Source organism: Aquila chrysaetos, chromosome Z (assembly GCF_900496995.4).
Source record: "Aquila chrysaetos chrysaetos chromosome Z, bAquChr1.4, whole genome shotgun sequence".
Taxonomy (NCBI): domain Eukaryota; kingdom Metazoa; phylum Chordata; class Aves; order Accipitriformes; family Accipitridae; genus Aquila; species Aquila chrysaetos.
The window spans coordinates 71,044,475-71,066,028 of record NC_044030.1 but is presented as its reverse complement, the minus strand read 5'-3'; the positions used below and the strand labels follow the sequence as shown (position 1 = coordinate 71,066,028).

Below are 21,554 nucleotides of genomic sequence, written 5' to 3'. Positions count from 1 at the left end.
AAGATGGGCTAAGCAAGACTTGCTTTTGGAAGCTTTTTCAATGAAGCAAAGTAGTTCCACTAAAATGTAATCTCTTACAGACTTTGTGGTTGTCTTTGGAAGGCAGCTTAAGATACAAATCTCACAACCCACGATGCCACAGTTATAGGCAGAAATCTCAAATAATAACCAACCTGATCCATAACCTGAGCTTTGACTCAAAACTAAAACTTCACTTGAAGTTAAAATCAGTTTGGTGCTTTTTATTATTATTTAATATTTTCTGAGACCTCCACCCTTCCTGCTCTAAATCAGAAGTGAAAGTACTGAAAGACCACAAAGCAAGCTGCTAATGTGTCATATTTAGATCAACTATAGCCAAAATGTGAAAGTCCCATGAGCTTTCCAGTCCAATTCCCACATCTGATGCATTTGGATAAGCCTGAGATATGTATCCAAACTTCTGGAAGGCTGTGGGAACAGGACCTCTGAGCCTTCCTGCATTAGCACAATATCAGCATAAGACGTGAAATCTCCTTGGTGCATAAAGACCACGTAAAAGACTAATTATTAGAGCCCTCTCTCAGACCCACAAGGGGATTAAAGGAAACTAAACTGCTTTTCCTTTCCTTATCTGCTGCTTTTATGGCTTTAATTTCAGAGCAGAGCAAGGACCACTCAGCCAATGCTCCTCTGTAGAGGAAGTAAATGGAAAGGTGGCAGAAGTAGGGTACATGGGAAGAGAGAACCTCATTAGTAATGCAGTAGTGAGAGCTGTTGGTTAGTAAAGGAGGAGTTTAAGTTTAGCTACAAGAATGGCAGGAATCAATTTAGCTAGTGTACATCCTGACATGTAACAGAAACAATTAATTCAGGAATACAGTTAGCCTAAATGTCCAAAGTTAGATGGGTTAAACTTAAGCAAAGAAAATGCAGAAGTGACTTTGAGGACACATCTATGCTGTCAGTTGAGATGAGTTCAGCTCTGCCCTCAAGGACACCTTGTTCATCACTTTCATCACTAACATGCAAGCATGTAATCAGATTTAGCCAAAGTGCTAGAACTGTCTTGCAGGAGGGAAGATAAACATGTTTGCTTCCTTCACATGGATTTAATTCATGCTGTGGACAAGGGGTGGCTACAGGTAGGGCCAACTGTACCTAGCTCTGTTAATCAGAGCTCAGATTTCTTGAGCTCCATGCTTTAAGCCAAGATGGGAAGACATACAGCCAGCTACCTGAACATTGATGGAAAACATAAAGGTCTGTACATTTCAGCATGCTTGACACCAACATTGCAAGAATTGATTGATAACTTGTAGGTTAGACACAGACAGTGTCAGAATCCATTATCTGATCTGTTTCTGGGATGGAGGAGTTATAACTGATGACTCATACTGATCAAGAAATGGTAGCAATTCATATGCCAACAGAAAAAAAGGAAAACAAAACACCCGCGACCCTACCCCCACCTAGTATATATGGTTAGATGCGGGGTTGTAGTTATCCGATTTGTTAGATCTCTTGACAAAGATGGCTTAAACAGTTTCAGCCCTCCCTTCCCCCAGATACTTTTTCCTGCCTCTGTGCTGAAGTTCACCAACCCTTCAAATATAACTGTTTGTGGAGCAGCACTATAAACAAAATCATTGGAATGATTTGGCTTGGAAATAACTCTGAATAGAAAACAAATCAACCTAAACCCCTAAGGACTAAACAATCCAAGTCTTTGCAGTCATTCCTAGTAGTATATGTTTTCTAGACCTCCTATTGCTCTCTTTCTGGTCTCTTTCCAATTGGCTAATTTTTTTGAAGTGAGGTGCCCAAGACTGGACCAATGTTCTAACTAAGGCGTAATGGGTACTGAATTGAGCAGAAAGATTACTTCATGTGTTTATAAGGAAACTTGGATCCCAATCCAAATCCTAATCGAAACTTGGCAGTCCTTATATGTTTCCATTTAGTAGACAGGACCAGGCACTCAGGATTTCTGCCAAATCTTAAATTTCTAGGTCTCCACAGAAATACACAGGAGAATGGAAAGCTTATAAGAGACTAGTACAGCTCAGTAAATTTTCTCAGGGGTGTGCGGAACTGCCTACTTCAACCTAGGTGGAATCATGAGTTATCTTTCACATGCATGGTCATTACATTCACCTCCTGCATTTTACCATTTCTATAAGTTTCAATGTGAATAATTGCAAATTGGAAGAAACCGGATGGAGTTAAGGCTGTTCCATTTATTGCCCATCCCAACACACAAGGAAGGGAAAATGCATAGGCAGTGGCACTGCAGAAGAAACAGTCAAAATGCATGGTGACTGCTAGGAGGAGTAGCTGTCCATCACCTGCAATCTCAGGAAAGGCAGGACTTCCACTGCTCAGGCAGTCAGCTGCTGCTCAGTCAGGAGCTTCTAGCAGATACAGGACAGACATTCGCAAGTGGGGCACAAATTATAATTAAATGGAGCCAATCGCTACTTGGGCACTGCCACATATGAGCAGATGGAAGTAAGCCTGGGTGCTAAAGTGGTCAGAGTATGTACAAACAGACAAAAAAAGGCATCCCTATGAGACATTGTATGGAAGTTGTGAGACTTATGAAAGTCCGTGTGCTGCAGATGGCCTCTGCTGCTTGTCTGTCAACAATCTTTATCCAAATGACAGGTTTTTTGCCTCCTACTGGGACTGTCTGACACATACTGTGGCTGTTGCTCTAGCTAAGGCTGCTCAGCTGCACATCAAAATGAGACAACAGTTTCTTTCAACAGTTATGTTTAATTTTGGGCCTCATTTGTTCTTACGATGGATCTCAACTTGACTCCCCATTGTGCAAGACAACAGGACTGGAAAAATATGGTTTCTCATTTGCTAGTCTCAAATACTTATCTTCTTGTGAAGGTAGGAGACAGAAAGAAATTCACTGCATAACTGTACCACAAAGCTTGGCAATGTGCATTGCACTGCCTGTAGGAGGTAGGATCCTCTTCCAAATCTGTATGGGCATAATGACCTAGTAACGTGGTAAAATAGAAAAATCACAAAGTTCTACAGGATCCTCTTTAAGAGACCATGACTAGGTACAGTTCCTAGCAGTATCCTGCTACTGCTATGTTTCTTTGGAAAAAAAGGATGTTTTAGTGTCTTCCTTGCAAATCAGAAAGTTGCCAAACACACTAATCCACCACATCAATTAGTTGTTGGTTCTAATGGTTTATGTCTGTCTTCGCCTCACACAGGAAAAGGGAATCCATGGTATTTTAAAATATGGGATCCACATGTTTATAATGCAAGACTACCCCTGGACAGCTATAATGATCATTCTTTTTCACATAATTATCTTTGGTGGCAGTTACTTATCAACACTTTCAGCAGCTTTCTTCTACAATGCCACAAGTATTCCTAGTATTGCTTGGTCAGAATAATCACTTTTTAAAGGAAACTTTATAATGACTGTGGGAACAGAATGAACATCTGAGAAGTGTAGATTAGGGCAGCTGTATGGTATGGTTGATCAGTATTAAGTAAATGACTGCAAACAGTATTTCGGTCTATCTTAAAACTCCTAACTGTTGTTTGTCCCTTGTAGCTTTTTTTTTCTCCACAAATTCTTTTCTTAACTGACCTGGATGTGATCAAATGAAAGGCAGGTCTCTGACCCTAATACTCCTATTTGCATAGTTTGGGTCAATGTTGTATATGATTTAAGATGACCAGTCATAGGTTGTGAGTAACTCATAACCCCTTGGGTACTTTGCAAACAAACTACTGTCTAACCTTTTTCAGACAAAATATTTATTGAAAGACACAATTATTATGAGAATTGTTATTGCACAGTCTTTAAGTAAATAAAGATAAATTGATTGCAAGTTGTTACTATATGAGATGTTAAGGCTAACAGTTTAGCAGCTGAAAAGAACTCAATGACCTCTGATCACTAGTTCATTGATTTGTCCATTTTTTGTTTTTTTTCTGACATAAATAATTCTGTGTACTTAATTCATCTTAAATTACAACCAATCAAAAAGACACCATTCAATAACTGTATTATTCTTGTTATAATGCTATGAGATCAGCTTCTCATTTTTAATGCTAGATTTGTACTTTGACTTACGTATTTTGTATGCTTCTTTCATCATCAAAGGTATGCTGAAACACTAAAGCAAGTAACAAGGTCTGTACTCTTGCACACAGATGTAAACTATTGCCCGCTATAGTGCAAGCACCTGATATATGTCTTTCACAGTGTTTTCGTCTTTAATACTTGACTGTCTCCTAACCTGGCTGGACCTAGTATCTTCAGTCTTCTAGTACAAACAGTTTTTTTTAAACTTTGATGAGCAGTGATAAGTGCTGTCATCTTAAACGTTCATTCAACACCTCATCAAAAAGCAGCATGACAAAATCGTCAGTCTTGCACAGAAACTTAAAAGGCTGATCTGCAGAGCACAATCACTTCACACCCTTCTGCTTTCATTATCTTCAAGTCTCCTTCTATATTGTTTCCCATCTCCTCTGCTGACATCTTCAGATAGCAGCTAACAAGCATGTTTTGCACACAGGATTATGTGATCTAATTGCACATGCTTGCGCCTCATGTCTTGTCCTTTTATACAAACTCTGATTCCCTAGCCTGGGTTACTGAAATCTTTTTGGTATTCTCTTTCCTTGAACTATGTAAGTCTCTTGCACAAATACTCACAAAACTATGCTTGGGACAGTTAACAGACAATACAATTCAGAAGGTTTGATACATTCTTTCCAGCTTTTCTACTCAACCTTCTGCATTTAAATTGGGGTTTCTGCTCACTGGAGTCTAACAGCACAAAATCCCACTCAGCCAACCACGCCCAATCAACTACTTAGCTGGCAGTGAGTGCAGTTTCTGCTGTGATCCCAGCAGTATCCTTATCAGGGGATGTGTAGAGGGCAAAGAACCTCCTGTACTTTTATTTCAGGCTCAGAGATACCTTTCCTTACACTACTGTCTAACCTTGCAAAGAGCACCTGGCCCCTAGGCCATTTGGTGAAAACTGGTTGACAACCGTATTCGCACCTTCTAGGGTGGTCTCGTGCATCCCTGAGAGTGCTTGGTTCAATCTTCCTCAGACTATTACCTCTAGAGACTTTACCCATAGCCCTCAGACACGTCTGTGGTTTTTCTGTTCTGGGTGACTGACATATTGTGAAGACTGTGTGGCAACCCACCAGTTCACTGTTTGTATAGTCTGATGCCAAGGTCATGTAGAGATCCTCTTGCAGGGCCTGGCATGAAAGTGAATAAAACCAAAGGAACCAAGCCTGGCTTGGTCTTGTCCATATTCCCTCGTAGGAGTGCTTCCTGCAGTGAACTATCCCGAGAATTTTGTGGAGGTTCATCCCAGGAGGAAATCGTTCATGCCAAAACCAGCTACGCGTGAACTAACATGTGCAATGTGAAAGGTCAGGAGTGCTGCATCCAAAAGCCACCTGGGGGGCTAAGTTATCCGACATTGTAGACAAAGTCTTAGACAACTATTGAGATGAGCAGCTGAAGAACAGAGCTGCCGTATTTTGTGTGGGATTTTGCATTTGGAGACAGACACTTCTGAGCAATGTCAGAGCAATGGTGCATGTGCTGCTTGTACAGCCTGGGCACAGACAGTAAATATAAAACTACGTACAATGTCTTACTGCTTGTGTGTGAACAAACTGCACACCTATATTTCAAGAAGCATCAGCATTTCTATACTCACGTTGTGTAGCTGATGTATAGATAACAATAAATAAATAGTAAAGTGTTAAAATAAGGGAAAAAAAGTAACCAGTTTTCTCAGGAAAGTAATCGGCAAAGTCCTGGCGTTGTCTGTGTTCAACATTTTCATTAATGATCCACAGTAATGCCATGACAAACCCTGCTGATTATACTAAACTATTCAGGGTAGTAAATCTGAAGGAACTGGGAGTAACTGCAGAAGAATCTCAGGATCCAAGCTGACGAAGCAATAAAATACTAGATAAAACTCAATGTACGTGAATATTGTAAAAACTGGTACACACAGGGAAAGTAACATTAGGTTTATAAACACGGAATGTGTTACAGAATGGCTTATGGCCCAGCTATCACTTCTTACTATTATAATAGATAGCAAAACAAAAATTAGGAATGTACAGTACAGGAGTAGGGAACGTTTAGGAAATGGAAAATATAGCAGCAGAGTTTAAATCCATCTGTGCTTGCATTTTGAACACTCACGCTACCCTAGCCTCTCATCTCATAAAAGATGGAACAGAACTGGAAAAGCTACAGGAAAGGGCAACATGCATGGTCAGAAATAAGGATTAACTATTGTTTGAGGAATCAATAAAACCTAGGGCTTCACAGGGTGGAACAGAAATGGCTTGAGGACCACGAATCTACAAAATTGTAGGCAACATTGAGAAAGTGAACGAAGAGCAACTATGCACTGAATCTTAAATGAAATTATTGGCCAGATGCTTAAAATGAAAGAAGGTATTTTTCCACATTTGTTAGATTACAGTAGTCATTAGTAGCATGTCAGTTTACATGAACTGAATAGCAATCAGAACAATTAATTCCAAAAACATGTTCCTAGGACAAGTAAATAGGCTATTGCTACTGCTACTGTCAGAGACAGGAAACCAGACTTGACCTTCAGTCTGAAGCAGTGGAGCTGCCCTTTAATTCTTACATATACATCCCCTCATATAGAGAAATGGAAGAAAGCAGAGAAACAGCCAACAAAGATTTGTCAAGAGCAAATTCTGTTTAATTTCATTTTATGACAACGTAACAGGTCATATCATGAAAAAAGCTATGTAGTTAGGCTTTTGACACTATCACATTACATTATCACAAATACACTAGTTTCATATAAAACTGTATTTTAAGTAGGATGAAAAACATAGAAAACCATATTTAGAGAATCATTCTCAATGATTCACTGCCCAAATGGAATGAAATATTGAGGAAATGCAAATACAGGATGAAGAAAAATGAGATAGCCATTTTGCAGAAAAGTGTCTGGGTGGCTAGTGGTCCACAGTTAGGGTTTGAGTGAACAACACCAAAAGCAAACATGTTCCTAACATGTCTAAACATGAATATAGTGTGTGAAATGCAAAAGACAATCTCCCCACATTATTCAGCACTTGGAAGGCTTCATCTTGGCTCCATGCTCTTTTCAAGATATGTCTAAGGAGGGCAACCAGCATGGCCATAGGTCTAGAAAAATTGATTTGCAATGGAAAATTAAACAAATTCATCCTGTTTATCTTAAGAAGAGGAGATTTGGTAAGAGATGGCATATCAGTAACTTTCACATACTTAAAAAATATCTGGAAAGAGGAGGGGAATATTCCATGCAAGTGGCAAGAGAAATAATGGGCTCAACAGCACAAAAGAATAAGAGAGAATATTAAGAATAAGAAGATTTTAATAAGGGTGGTAAAAACTCTCTGTATTCATTAAGGATGCTTTGGAGTGTGTGCAGTCTTTAAGAGGAGGTGATAAAAGTGTCCAGCGGAGTTGATGATAGGTATCATCCATATGTACATTGTGGGACAAGGGGATGCACCACATGATCTCCTGAAATTTCTTCCAAGCCTATAGAGCTGTGTTACCACACACAAGAAGTCAATCAAATGTTTCTGAAAATGTTGGACTTGCTATGCAACAAAGCAGTATTCTGTACAGTCTTTGCATAGGAAATCAAACACTTCCAGAAATGTATGGACTGACAGCGTGCATGGTGTGCAGCTGATGTCCTGAATTGTTCAGGATTTTTGGTTACACAGAAACCAATAATAACTACTGTATGATATTTCTGGTCAATGCATTGGAATTCTAGAAGAAATGCAAAGAATCATTAAAAGGCCTAGACAGCAGGAGAGGTCAGTTCAGGTATGTGGTAGCTCTAGGCAACAGTAGGAGTGTGATCATTTACATTTTGCTCACAAAAACTTCAAGACCATAAATTGTTTCACAGTGCATCATCTTCACAGATTATGTATAAACTTTGGAGATCTTGCCTCTAAATTGTGAACTTTATGTCCCTCATCCTCATGTTCTTCATTTGCAGGCTTGTGCTTATTGATCCTAATTGATATCTGATCAAATGCAACACTGACCATAATTCCTTTTTGTTTTATTAGAAACCATTCAAACACTGTAGTCAGTGGTGTTTAGAAATGAGACATCTATTTATTTCTGTAATGAAAAGCATTATTATGACAACAGTACTAGACCTGTTTGAAATTTGAAGGGACTTCTACTTACAAAAAATAAATAATTAGCTTGCATGCTGGTGCATCCTACAGAACTTAGGATTCAGTATCTGAAAGCTGGACTGCCAACTGTAGTTCCTACAAGACTTACAAATTTGTGGGTACTCTTTTCACAAATCAGGCTCATAGACAGCAAGTATTCTACAAAGCAAAGCATGAAGATAACAGAACCACTTCTGAAAATTTGATTCTTAAGGTCCATGGTCCTCTGCCCACCTCTAGTGAATTATTTTCTTTCTATTCATGATTTTCCTAGTGCCTCTCTTTTCCTGCTGAAGCCCACACTGTAATCTCCTCCTCTCTCCTTGTGGTAGACACTAACAAAAGAACTTGATAGAAAAAGAGTAAGTTGAAACATACGACTAAGCATCACAGTGGCTTCCTTTAAACCGTCAGTCTATTTATTTACTTTATTTATTTTGCTGTTTTGAAATCTGTGTGTGCCAAGACCACACTCTGGGAGCTCCTTGCTGTGTATAAACTAACAGAATAATCAACAGTTATAAGACACTGCTAAATCTATTGTCATGCATCTGCACAATCATAACTCACTTCCATGCAACTACAAAGCAATTGGACTGCCTGACCCCACTCAGTCCCACCAGTTGCACTGTCAGCTGCCTATGAAAAAATAAAAGCCCTCAGGGAAAGCAAAAGATAATAAACCAGTCTCTGGTAGGAAAGATGGAAGAAATTTTTGTATCAGGATAGAAATAATACTGCAAATACTTCCTTTGTTATGACAATAGAGTAACATGAATATATTACTGACACTAGTTGCAGGTGATTTTTAATTTCCATGTCTCTCATTTTTCATGTACAGAGTGAGCAAGAGCTAGTGCTCTGTAAAATCTTTAATAAGACAGAGATGACAAAATCCCAGTTGGCAAAACCTTCTCAGTTCTCTAGTATTGAAGTGGAAGAGTTCTGGTGCAAGGAGTTCTAGCATGTTGCCTGAAGGATCTCAAAGCTGTCTGTGCCACTGCTCCAAATGTCAGCTGACAAGACCCAGTGCCCACTGAGCTCAGCAATCCTTTCTAATTGATCTTAACTCTTTGAGTATCAATCTCTGATTTCCAATGTAACAATACCAGTGCTGTGGGGCACATAAAAAGGAGCTCTGTGGCCACATTCCCAAACTGAGGCAAACTACCCACAGTCAGGGAGACTGAAAGTTTCCAAAGGCTGACCTAAGTTATACCAGATCCATCCTTCCTCCTTAAATCCCATTTCAACAGGAGATGTCAGATGAATCAATAAGTGACCAGACTGGCACAGTTCTCAGCTGGTTCACCATTATTTGCTCAAAACCATCTTAAGTCCAGCCTCAGAAATAGAAGGATTTTAATGAGCAGTATGCTCTAATTTATGAAGCCTTATATCCACTACTTAGTTAATGTATAACATGTAGAGCCAGTGATCAGCACTGTCCTGAAACATACTGTAATCATGAGCTGATACTTCAGCAATTCCTTATTTCTGTGCTGCTTCTGACAAAATATACATAGCTCTGAAAACTAACAAAAAACGTTCTTGCAGATCTATGGCCTGTGGTTGATTAAATCTACCATTTTTCTTAGTGTAGAACTAATGATTTGTCACTTCTTTGATTGCTTGCCTGTTATCTCATAAGAGCTATATCTTTGTTTACATGAAAACTCTGAGCTATTCATTAACAAACCTGAATGAAGATTTCCAGCAGATGCAAAAGCTATTAGGAGAAGACAACTAGCATGAATACTTAAATCTTACTTCAAGAAACCTGGCTTACCTTAGTAACAAGTGGGCTAAAGCAAATCACTGATGGATTTGTTATAGGACCACTCTAATGTCCTCCCCCTCTGCCCTCATAAAATATTTTTTATCATGTACATTAAACACAGGCTATTACCTGTTTACTCTTAACAGACATGCCCCTGATGTAATTTTTCCTTTATGTACATACTAGCATAGAGAGTGTGACCTTCATTCCAGTATCATTAGGTATCAGAGCCAGGAAGATCAGCTTGAGAAGCCAGTAAACACCATTGATTCAAGAGACTGATAGCTTTGCAGCCGTGACCTAGCAGAATAATAGCAAAGCTTGAAATAGGACTCTGTTATCTGAGTTCTATTTCAGTGTTTTATCCAGTGAGGCTACAATATTTAATAAAAGCAAACTTTCCTAATTATCTTAAATGATTTGAATATCAATCTCTGTTTCCCAGCTTAACAATTCCAGTGTTGTGGGACATAGAAAAGATTTCTAGATCCCTTTTCAATTCAGAAAATAATTTAAGTTGGAAAAGGCCTTTGGAGGTCATCTGGTCCAAACCCCATGGGCCAAATTCAAGGTTTTGTTAAGTTGTTCTATTTCTTCTTTTTGATATCTATGGTATTGCTGTCGTGGCTGTCCTGGAAAAGAGTTAAGTGACTTCCATGATCAAGGATCCTTAGAATCCATCTCTATCAATGACCTCGTCCAAAACTGGATCTGCCATATGCAAACTGAAACCTCAGTGGAAGTCACTGTGGTAGAACTGGCATCAGATTCAGAATCTGGTCCTGATTCCACTGTAAATGAATTAGAAGCATTAAGCTTGGAGAAGATCACTGGCTTTTGACAAGGTGGTGGCTAACGGGCACTGTAAAACATATGCAAGGAGACAGTGACAGCTGATTCTGATTTCTCTTCCAACATGTGGATTATGTTACATCCACCCAAGCACTAAGCTTTCATCTCAAACAGTTGTGAAGGTGAAGGCTTCTGGGGGTCTCATTCTCTAATTATGCCTGACTTAGAATTCACTTAAGTTAGACTAACATGGATAGGAAGTCAAGTTCTGTTAGCTGTTCCACCTTTCACCTTACCACACATCTGGGAAATATTCAGATCAAGATCATAACCTTGCATTTTGGCATTAGCTACCTAAAAAAACAATAAGATATCACCAACAATTTGCCTTTGACTGGGAAAATTAGAAGCATATTTGAGATGTAAACACTGTTGTGGCACTAATATTGCTGGTAATGATTAAAGGCTGCTACTTTAACTATAATGGAATGAACCAAAACTGACAGTCTTAGTCCATGCCCATTTTCAGTTTAAACAAGATAAGGAAATCCCAGTGGTATATCATATTCTGAATGAGGGGAAAAGCTGGGAATATTTAGAGATGAGTATTTTCAATGAGGTCTACAAATGGAAAGCAGTATGTATAAAATACTGTAACAAATTTGTGGTTACAAAGCAGAAGTGGGGAATAGGACCCAGTAACAGGCCTCTCTACCACTTGAACTTAGGAAGAATTGTGTCTAATTGTAAACAGCCTAGACCTATGCATACCCTAGAGTTGATGCAGTAGAGGGCAGCATTCATTAGCCAATTTATTTCATATTCATTAGCCAATTTATTAGATTATCATCACCACCATTACTGTTTTACTTCAAGTAAAAATATCAGAAATCAGAATCTGGTAACACAGGAGCTTGAGGGGAAGAGCAGCTGGGGCTATACACACGCAGGAATGGGAAGATCCACACTCCCTTTCCCCTACTGTTTCCAACTCAAACTTCAGAAGTCAAGTCCAAAGCTGGGCCTATGTTAGGAAGGGTTTGCTGTTACAACCATACTGGCAAACGTTGCTCCCTTCTAGGATTATTTCTGTGTTGAGGTTTCTGCTCTTTATAAAAAAAAAAAAAAAAAACAACAAACCCCAAACCTAATGACTGCCTAATGTAAAATACTCAGAGACTCAGCAGAGATCAAATTGTAGAAGCTGAATCCAGGAAAATTCATTAAGAATGAAAGCACTTTAATAAAAAATTTTGATCAGGCTTTGGTACTAGCTATCAAAGAAAAAAATGAAGATTCTCTCTATATTGATGTGTCTAAACCAAGACTAATGCCTGTCTGGGATATATGATTAGCCAAATATTAGTTATGCTCAAAGTGGAAGTTACTATTCCCTTTGCAGTGTTAACTGTAGAAAATGCAATAGGCTGCGATATACAAGCAGTCAGACTAGATGCTATTATCTTTCCATACAATTAAGAACTCTAAGAATTGCTGTATATTAGCAATTTATTATCTATTTTTTTTCTTTTTCTTCAAAGTTGTATTTTTAGGTTAGAATTTTTGTAAAAAATGAGTTTTCCCTCCAGAAACAATTGTTTCCTACTGTATCAAATTTTCACATCAGTAAGCAGCAAAATAGTAATTCTGTCAAATCATGAAGCTGTATATGCTGCTAAAGATGGTGATACAGCACACGTTAACAAAAGCATGTCTTGCATGTTTAGTTTCTGAAGCCTTTGATGTGTTTCAGGTATCAGTAGAGCCTTTTCCTCGTCTTCCCCATTGCAGTGCAATTCAAAGAAAACATACCATAAAAAAGCTGAATTGTAACAAAAGCTTCCTAACAGCCTTGAACTGCGACATAGAGTTTTAACATTTATAAGAAATGCTATAATATCTGAGCTAAGATCACTAAACATTTTTTGTTAGTTGGTGACCATTTATCTACCACAGGAAAAATAAATGAGGATGGTGGAAATAAACTATAGATGCCTGGGGACAGCAGGAGTATACATGCTGTACACTGGCTATAGGATTTATTGTGAAAAATTCAGTTCTATAAATCAAATGCAACAAACAAGTTTAGCCAGAAGAAAGCAGAAAACTCTAAGCATGCAAAAATTTGGTTCAAGATAAAAATAGCTATTTTACCTATAACTGGATTTGAGTATCATTTCTTCTCACAAAAGCGATACACATAGCTCATGTATGAAGGAACTACTAAATGCAGGTAACACTCTACGAAAGGTAGAAATAAATGCAAAAATTTCACCCCACAAAAGGAGGGGGGGGGAGATAGAGAAAACATAACTTGCAAAATCCAAGAGGCAAGGCATTTTCAGTCTCCTTTCCCTTAAAAACCATATTTTTAAGTTAACTAAGTTAATCAGTAATTTATTAGATTTATTTAGTCAGTATATGTTTAATTTTAATATCAAAATTTAACATGTTTGCTCCTTTGAGATAAATAGAAAGTGTGCCTAATTCTTTACTCCTTAAGATTGTCCTCCATTCTCCCTCTGTTGCTTTGCCTGAAACCACAGGATAAATCAGTATGGTAAACAAAGCAGCACATCTACAACTACTTCTAGGTATGCAAGGCTAAAATAATGAATACTCACTTAAACTAAAGTAACTTTGGCATTAATTTCCATCAAACAAGCATTGGTTTCAAACATTGATTTTTGAACATCTGTGACAATAAAATTCTAAGTAATGCATATGTATGATGTGCAGAAACAACATGTGTAATCGCATGTGTAGGTGCTGGAGGTAGGAGTTTGACTGCTAAAGAGAAATGAAAATACGACAGTGTAAACTGAAAACAGCTCTTCTGAAATCCTTGGAATTCATTAGTGTTTGTGACTAAAGAATCTTGGGTAACATCACTTACCAGAACAATTAAAACAAAACTACAGAGGTTTTGCAACAGTTGATACAGTACAGAGAATTTTTAAAAGAAAACTTGACTTGTCTGCTTCTTAAGACATCTCACCATTTGAGTGAGCAGCCCTGCCTGTGTGACAAACTCCCACATGGGCTAGGAGCCTGCACTGGTTTATTTAAATTGTTTGATTTTAAAGTAATGCCTGTAGAGGCATTACACTGTATCTGATAAAAAATAAAACCCAAGCAAATAATATGTTTAATGTCATCACATTTTTCAGAGGAACTGCCTCCTATTTTGTATGTGTACTCTGTTTAGCATAACTGGATTAGCACCACACATTTCTAGGTGCTCAGCATGCAGTGTGTTAGCTCTGCAGAGTGATTCAGCCAGTGGCTTGACTGCTGCTGATACTCAGGCTAGCTAGTTTAAAGCCGGTTGAACAGCTTTGTAACACCATAGTGAAGAAATACTTTTATCTCTTCTCCAGAATAAACCTCACCCTTTCAGTTTGACTCATTCTGATTCTCGGTGCTTAGCTATTCTCCTCCACTAGATGCTATCCTTTTGTGGGCCATTGGTCCAGTTGACCAGTGATGTTTCCACTTTTGTTCCAATCATATCATGTCTTCAGATAGTATTTATAAACTGGCATCTGGTTGTAAAGGCTAAGCTGCCGTGAACAGTTTTACCTGTCCCTTTACTTAAAAAACACATGACTTTTAAGTTCAGCAACAAAACTGAACTGATAGAGGTTATATCTTTGTGCACCTACAAGTATCACCTTGTTCACAACATTAAACTGCATGTAGGAAAAGCTTTTTTTCACATATATACTTTTGCATATGTACTAAACATATATATCATTGTGTATATATGTACCTCACTATGTCTCTGATGTAAAAATATAGATCCAACCATATGAACGTTAGCTACTGAAATACTGTTTATGAAAACTTCTTATATATATCGAGCATTTCACATCTAACTTAGAAATGTACTCCTAAACTCTGAAGTACATCTAACTGGATGTGAAATCCCCGGTGTCTTTCCCATCAGAAGCCAAACAGCTGGACAGCTATCAAATTGTTCATACTCTCAAATTATATTGAACGTGTATAAAGTGCATTGGCTAGTAGTGAATATTTCTGATACAGAAAATTATGTAGAAAAGTTACAGGATTCTACATGCAGGCAAAATGATAGTGACATCTTGTAAATACTTTATGTAATCCAAGGGCACAGGGTGAATTTGCTTCTCTTAAAATTTGATATATTTCAGCAGAGGCATGAGACACCATTCATCTTCCCTTCTCATATTTCTACCCACAAGACAGATGTCAATGTTGTCTAATGGATAGATCTTGCCTAAACTATTTCCCATCTGGAGGAAGGCCAAACAAAAGAAATAACAGCTAGAACCAGAGAAGGATGTCTTTCAGAAAGTATTCCCAGCTTTTCACTAATTATGGGTATCTTTTCAGCTCAGCTGTGTTTAGTCAATTTTTGGCAGACATCTGTAAAACAGGATTTGTTTTTGGTGACATCAAATAACACATCTGTTTACATTGATATATCCCTAAAGATAGTAATATCCACTAATAGTAATCTAGTTGATGAATATTAAGCTTATTGATGCAGGTGTTTGCTTCTCTCTCCATACCACAGAAACCATCTGCCAGATGTCCCAATGCATGATTTTTCAGTATAAGTAAGCAGAAACATTGTCAAGTGACATAAAAGACAATAAAAAATGAAAACTGAAATTGACAGACTATATTGCAATGTGCACTTCACCACAGGGCTGAAGTGTATTCACACAGCATGCTCACAGACTAACCTCAAATACCTCACGAAAGCATCATCAAAAAACTTGTCTCTACAGGGACACTTCATTAATAAAGAAGAGATTGCAATGAAACATTTGACTGGCTTTGCTGAAAAGGAACTGTGAAATGTAATTATGAAATGCAGTGTCTGAAAATGGGTGCACAAAATGGCTGGAGTTTAGAGTTTTTCTTCCTGTGAGCCATAAGCAGGGCTGGCAAATACAGTGGTGACAGCAGTTTTAGTAGAGATGTGTCAGGTATAGTTAAATCTCAAGCTTGCTTTCTGACTTCTCTATGTAAAATACTTTCATTTTACAACCTGGAAGTCTTGCCAACACTGGAAACAATCTACTGCTTGAAAAAAGGCTCAGGTCCCTGAAAACATAATGAATAATAAAAATCAGATTTTAGTGAATATTTCAGAAATAGTAGATATTACAGTATGCAAGAACACTTACAGTTCATCATACAACTTCCAAGGCAACATTATTTTGCCTTGTTTATTGCCGTAATATTTTATTTGTGCCAGTAGAGTGGGCAAATAAGATAAACGCACAGTGACATTTAAGATTGGCCTAAATGTAAACAAGTTCATTCTCGTGCTAAATCTGCTTCCACTAAAATCAGTGTTGAATTTCTTTCAACCCTGCATCCCCCTATCCCTTTATAATATTATGCCTCCTCGGTACCTACTGATTGAGCATTTGGCTCTCAGATACTTAAACAGATATTACTTTGATTGTAGTGGGGTGTACAAAAGTCTGAATGCAATATTGGGTTTTGTACTGGTTTTGGCTGGCATTGAATTAAATTTCTTCATAGTACCTCATATGGTGCTGTTTTGGATATGTGATGAAAACAGTGTTGATAACACAAGGATGTTTTTGTTACTGCTGAGCAGTGCTTACAGGGAGTCAAGGCCTTTTCTGCTCCTCACCCCACCCCACCAGCGAGCAGGCTGGGGGTGCACAAGGAGTTGGGAGGGGACACAGCCGGGACAGCTGACCCCAACTGACCAGAGTGTTGGGGAGGGCATTTGGCCAGGGCTGCCATTGCTCAGGGACTGGCTGGGCATTAGTTGGTTGGTGCTGAGAAATTGGTTTTTTGGGTGTTTTTTGCCACCACTTGTTTTTCTTGTTTTTTGGTTTTTTTTCTTTTCCTCTTCACTGTTTTCTTTTTTTCTTCCCTTTAAAAGAAATTATTAAACCGTCTTTTTCTCAACCCATGAGTTTTGTCACTTTTACCCTTCTGATTCTCTCCGTTGTCCCACTGCGCGGGTGAGTAAGCAAGCAGCTGTGTGAAGCTTACCTGCCCACCGGGGTTAAACCATGACAGTTTTGAATCACGGAAGTTGCTCAAGTAATTATTATAGGCAATGATACAGCACTCCCCATTATTAAACTGTCCACCGTGTCTCTCTTTTGTATAATTGGAAAAATACAAATCTGTAGCATGAGATCTGTTTTAACTAGAAAAGAATCAATGTTAACATGTTATTTACTTTTAACATGTTATTTACTTATCTGGTTTATTTTTCATTTAATAAATATTATTTAATGAGAAAGTTCAGCTGTATGACAACATATTAAGACTGACACTAAAATCATGGTATTAAATGAAGTAGTACACTTGCTAATGAAGTCAGGTGTCAAACACTTGAGTAGTAAAGGACATGGACGAAACACTTTGCATCAGAGTTTTAGCAGAGAAAATAACTTCTTCATTATGATTTATTCAACTTATTCATGTCAGTAACTCATCCATTCAAAGTTAAGAAGTGACTGGGAATTTGAAAAATAGCGACATTTTTAACAGGAAAGAAATTGATGATTAAAAATAAGGTGTCAGAAGATGAGTTCTACCACTTTTTAAAAACCCAAAGGAAACAGTAACCAGAAACAGCCAGTTCAGTACACTAACTGCATACACTTCTTTTGCTTAATAAATTAGTTCATGCTAAATGCAAAGCATGTTTTGACAAATTACTCTTTATGTTTCCAACATAATGTCATTTAATGTAATTTAACAAACAAAACAATGTTAAATTGTTGGTTTTTAATTTTTTTAGTTACATGCTAATTTCTTTCCAAATGTGGCTTGACAAAAGCCATATGTAAATGATTATCTTGTAAATAACTAACTTATCATCCACCATTTTCTAGCAAAACCAAAAAGGAAAAATTATGAATCTGAATAACTGTTCATTAAGCCATATAACAATGCATATACAAATCTGCAGATACTTTGTGGTTAGCAAAGAGGAGTGTTAAACAGTACCAAGCACTGAGAACCAACAAAATTACTAAAACCAACAAATGCCAAATGATTATTCTTAAATTAAATATTCCTGTTTGATGCTTTAAATCATGGTAGTATAAAGTAGGGTAGTAAAGCTGAGTTAAGTTACTTGTTATGTGAAGCAACTGCATCATATAGGCATTTCATAAACTGATAAACCATAATTTCTGCTTAGGCTTTTGTTGAATGTGCATTTCAAAAATCTCTTTATTGTTCAGTTAAAAAATATAAATTCCAGCAAAATTTTTAAAGGGTCAGTTTTCACTCATTTTCTTCTGTATCATTAGTCTCTTTCAGTGTAAGCAGTTATCTCACCTCTTTCTGTATCTGTAGGGTTACTCATTTTTGTCTTCCTGCTTAGATATATCAACAGAGAAGTCTTACATCTTCATTCAGCCTTTCTTTTGCTTGATTAAACAAGTAAGTTTTTTTCAGAATCCTTGGTAAAACTGTGCCTCTCCATTGCAGAGCTATCCACAGCTTCGTGTCTGCCTCAGCTCCCATTTCCATTTTTCTCTTGACTAGAATCATGCATTTTATTTCAGACGAGCTCTTGACAGTGCCAGAATGGAACCTCAATTACTCCACATCTACAGCAACTCTCTAATGCAGAACACTAGAGGCTTGTGTTTATATTTTTCATGGCTACATCACGTTAGAAATTCTTATTCATTCTGTGATGAAGCTGTATGATGAAATCCTGCTTTCAGATTAGTCAATAGTTATTATTATTAGCCTATAATATATATTCTTGTTACTGGCCCATAATGGTATGTCTTGCTCTTTAAACTATCAAATTTCCTCCCGCCTCTCCATTCACCAATCTCATTAAATACTTCCTATATACTACTGCTGCTTTGTATTTTCAAGATTTCTCAATGTCACACCACCAAATTTAATTTGCTTTGTTGGCCAAGTTACTCCTGAAAGCATTGAAAATGTATCAACTCTCCTGAAGTCCAGCCAGATAGATGAGATCTCATTTATTTTCCTTGTCCGGAAAAAACAATCATCAAAGAAAGATATCAGATTACCCTGACATTATGCCCTTTTGGAAAAGCCATGTTAAATTTTAACCCATTTTCTATTTATGTCCATGCATTTAAAGTGAATGTTGAAGAAGAGAAAAATTATATCCTATGATTTTTAGATTATCTGATTTTTAGTTGTGTGGATGAGCCAAAAAGGAAAAATTTGAATGGAATGAGAAGAAGAATCTAAGAGCAGTCAGAATCACAAAGAGCAGTCCTCCCTCTCCTGAATCAGCAGTAGATCCCCAAACTGATTTTTTTTGACTGATAATAGCCAGTAGCAATGCATCCCATTTCTTTTTATGATGCCACTCAGTAAAGAATATGTAATGGACAGGTGTGGCTAGCTACCACAGGACAGAAGTCTCAAAATACCACTTCTTTGCTAAAACCTGCCTTTAAGACTCTATATCCTTTGAAAAACAGCTCACAAAGTGGTGTTTTTCTGAAAAAATGCTCGAATCCATCTTGTGGAAAAAAAAGTTTGTGTCCTACGCAAGCAGGAGGGCACTGTAAAGAATCACAGTCTGTCCTTGTTTATCAACAGATGGAAGAGACATTACAACCTTGCCGTCTTCATGCAGTTGAAAGTAGGGATGAATATACTAATGGAAAAACAAGACAAAATGATTCCTCTTATCTTGTAAATATGCTTAAGCTGAACTTAATGTGCATAAGGCTTTGTGCATAGGAGTGAATTACACCAGATCTTTGTCCATAACCATATCTCCACATGGTCCTGCACAAACCATCTAAAGCATGTGCCTTGCTTCTTTACAATGACAAGAAGAGTTTTCCTAACATGAAAAGTTTAGGCTATGTATGTAAGTGCATGCATAGAAAGTATTTCTGTTTAGCTGCAATGGTGCTTGGAGATCTCATGCCGGATCTACCATCCTATTTTGCAGAGTTCTGTATTCACACATGAAATGACCCTGGTCCCAAGAGTTTCCATCCTAAAAAGGTATTGACAAGATAACAACAAATAGGATAAGTGAGCACAAATTAACATTGTGACAGTGTGGCCAGGTCAATTAGCAACAGTTTTCTGGGCGTGTTTTGATACACAAATTGGAAGCAGAGACTGGAAAGGCTGGTATAATAGTTTCTACAGACTTTTTGGAAGTGTGAGAAAGGTGAGAAGGAACAGACAAGAAACAGCAATGGCATTTGCAAAAGCTGGAGTAAACGGTCAATAAAGACTAACATGGCTAGCAGAAACCAAACAAAGCTTTCTGAAGGTAACAGTTTTCAGAATTCATACTGACGGGCTTTGTTCAATGAGTCATAGCTTTGTACTGTTACCATTTCTTTGTGTGGATAAAAATACTCCAAAGATGAATTCTGGACATAATAATGCTTGTGTGAGAAAAATGAGTTGGAAATTGTTTGAGCGAAGATTGGTGGGAGATGAGAGAAAGCAATCACAGTGAGATCGTCTCCAGATGTCAGAGACCTGAATCTTTGAGGACAGCCATGTTTCCAGTAGGGCCCTTTGAGACAAAACTGTGTTCACAGTAAGATGCTGTCAAGGATGAATTCAAAGTCATGTTGAAATTGCTATCCAGGGTAATTTTTCAGGAGGATGCATGCTTGTGTCTAAGACAAAGCAAGAAATTTGATACTTTGTCATCCATCCCAAGCATACAGTAATTTTTATGGATCATTAAAGCTTGGAAACATAGAATGGGAATCTTCTGTGGTACTCTGAGAAACAAAGATATAACAGTCTCTGGGCTTTTCAACCTTTTTATCTAAGCTAAACCACATTTTAATTCTTAGGTCTACTTAAAACAAATATTCTGCCAAGACAGCCATGTTAGAAGTTGATTTATCTGGAACTGCATTTAAACTTGATTTAAAAACTCCTATTTAAAAGTTAAGGTAAAGAGTAGCTCTTGAAGACAAGAGGCTTAAAAATAAAACAAAATAAAAGTCAACTGTATGTTTGAAAGATTTTCCTTTTCCTCATCTCACAAAGGAGTACCTGCTTTTTAATGCCACATTTTAACAATGTTGGGACCAACCTCTCATATAGAATAATGATTTACACAGGAAAACTGAAATTCTTGTTGAAACTTATTGTTGTTATCTTCCAGTCGTGAACCAAAAGTGCAGGGCAGTAAGTTTAAGTAAGTAATATATGAAAATAGGGCATTTTAATTTGACATTCATTAGGGACCAGATCTAAAGTTCACTGGAGTCAGCGGAAACACTTCCATGAACTTCAGTCTGGACCCTTTAATGGCATGTATCTCAGTGAAGTCCCTTTCCTTGCAACTCAAACTCAATTCGCAATCAGAATAAATACTACTTTATCACAATCTGAAAATATACACACAACACAGAAAAAGTCTGTAAAATAAAAGATAACAAAAGTACATATTAATGTATGTTGATGATCAGCTATGTCTGTACCAGATACAGTGTATGTTGATGATCAGCTATGTCTGTACCAGGTACAGTCAGCAGTTGTTTTTTACCAATCTACAATGAAGGACATATTTTTCTTCAAAAAACAATAATTATAATCATTCTAACAACAATTCTCAGCAAACATATGCAAGGGGGCATTTCCTGTTTGACCTCTTAAGGGGAAATATTTGAATACCAAAAACAAAATAGCAAAAATACTATCAAGCCTTCCCACTCACAAAGACAAACAAAAACTTGTGTAAAATAAAAGG

General features: G+C 37.5%; 1 protein-coding gene across 7 annotated transcripts in view; it reads right to left on the bottom strand.

Annotated features, from left to right (window-relative positions):
• Positions 1-21,554, bottom strand: part of FGF10 (fibroblast growth factor 10) — a 66,256-nt gene that overhangs the window by 14,673 nt on the left and 30,029 nt on the right. The window lies entirely within an intron of this gene.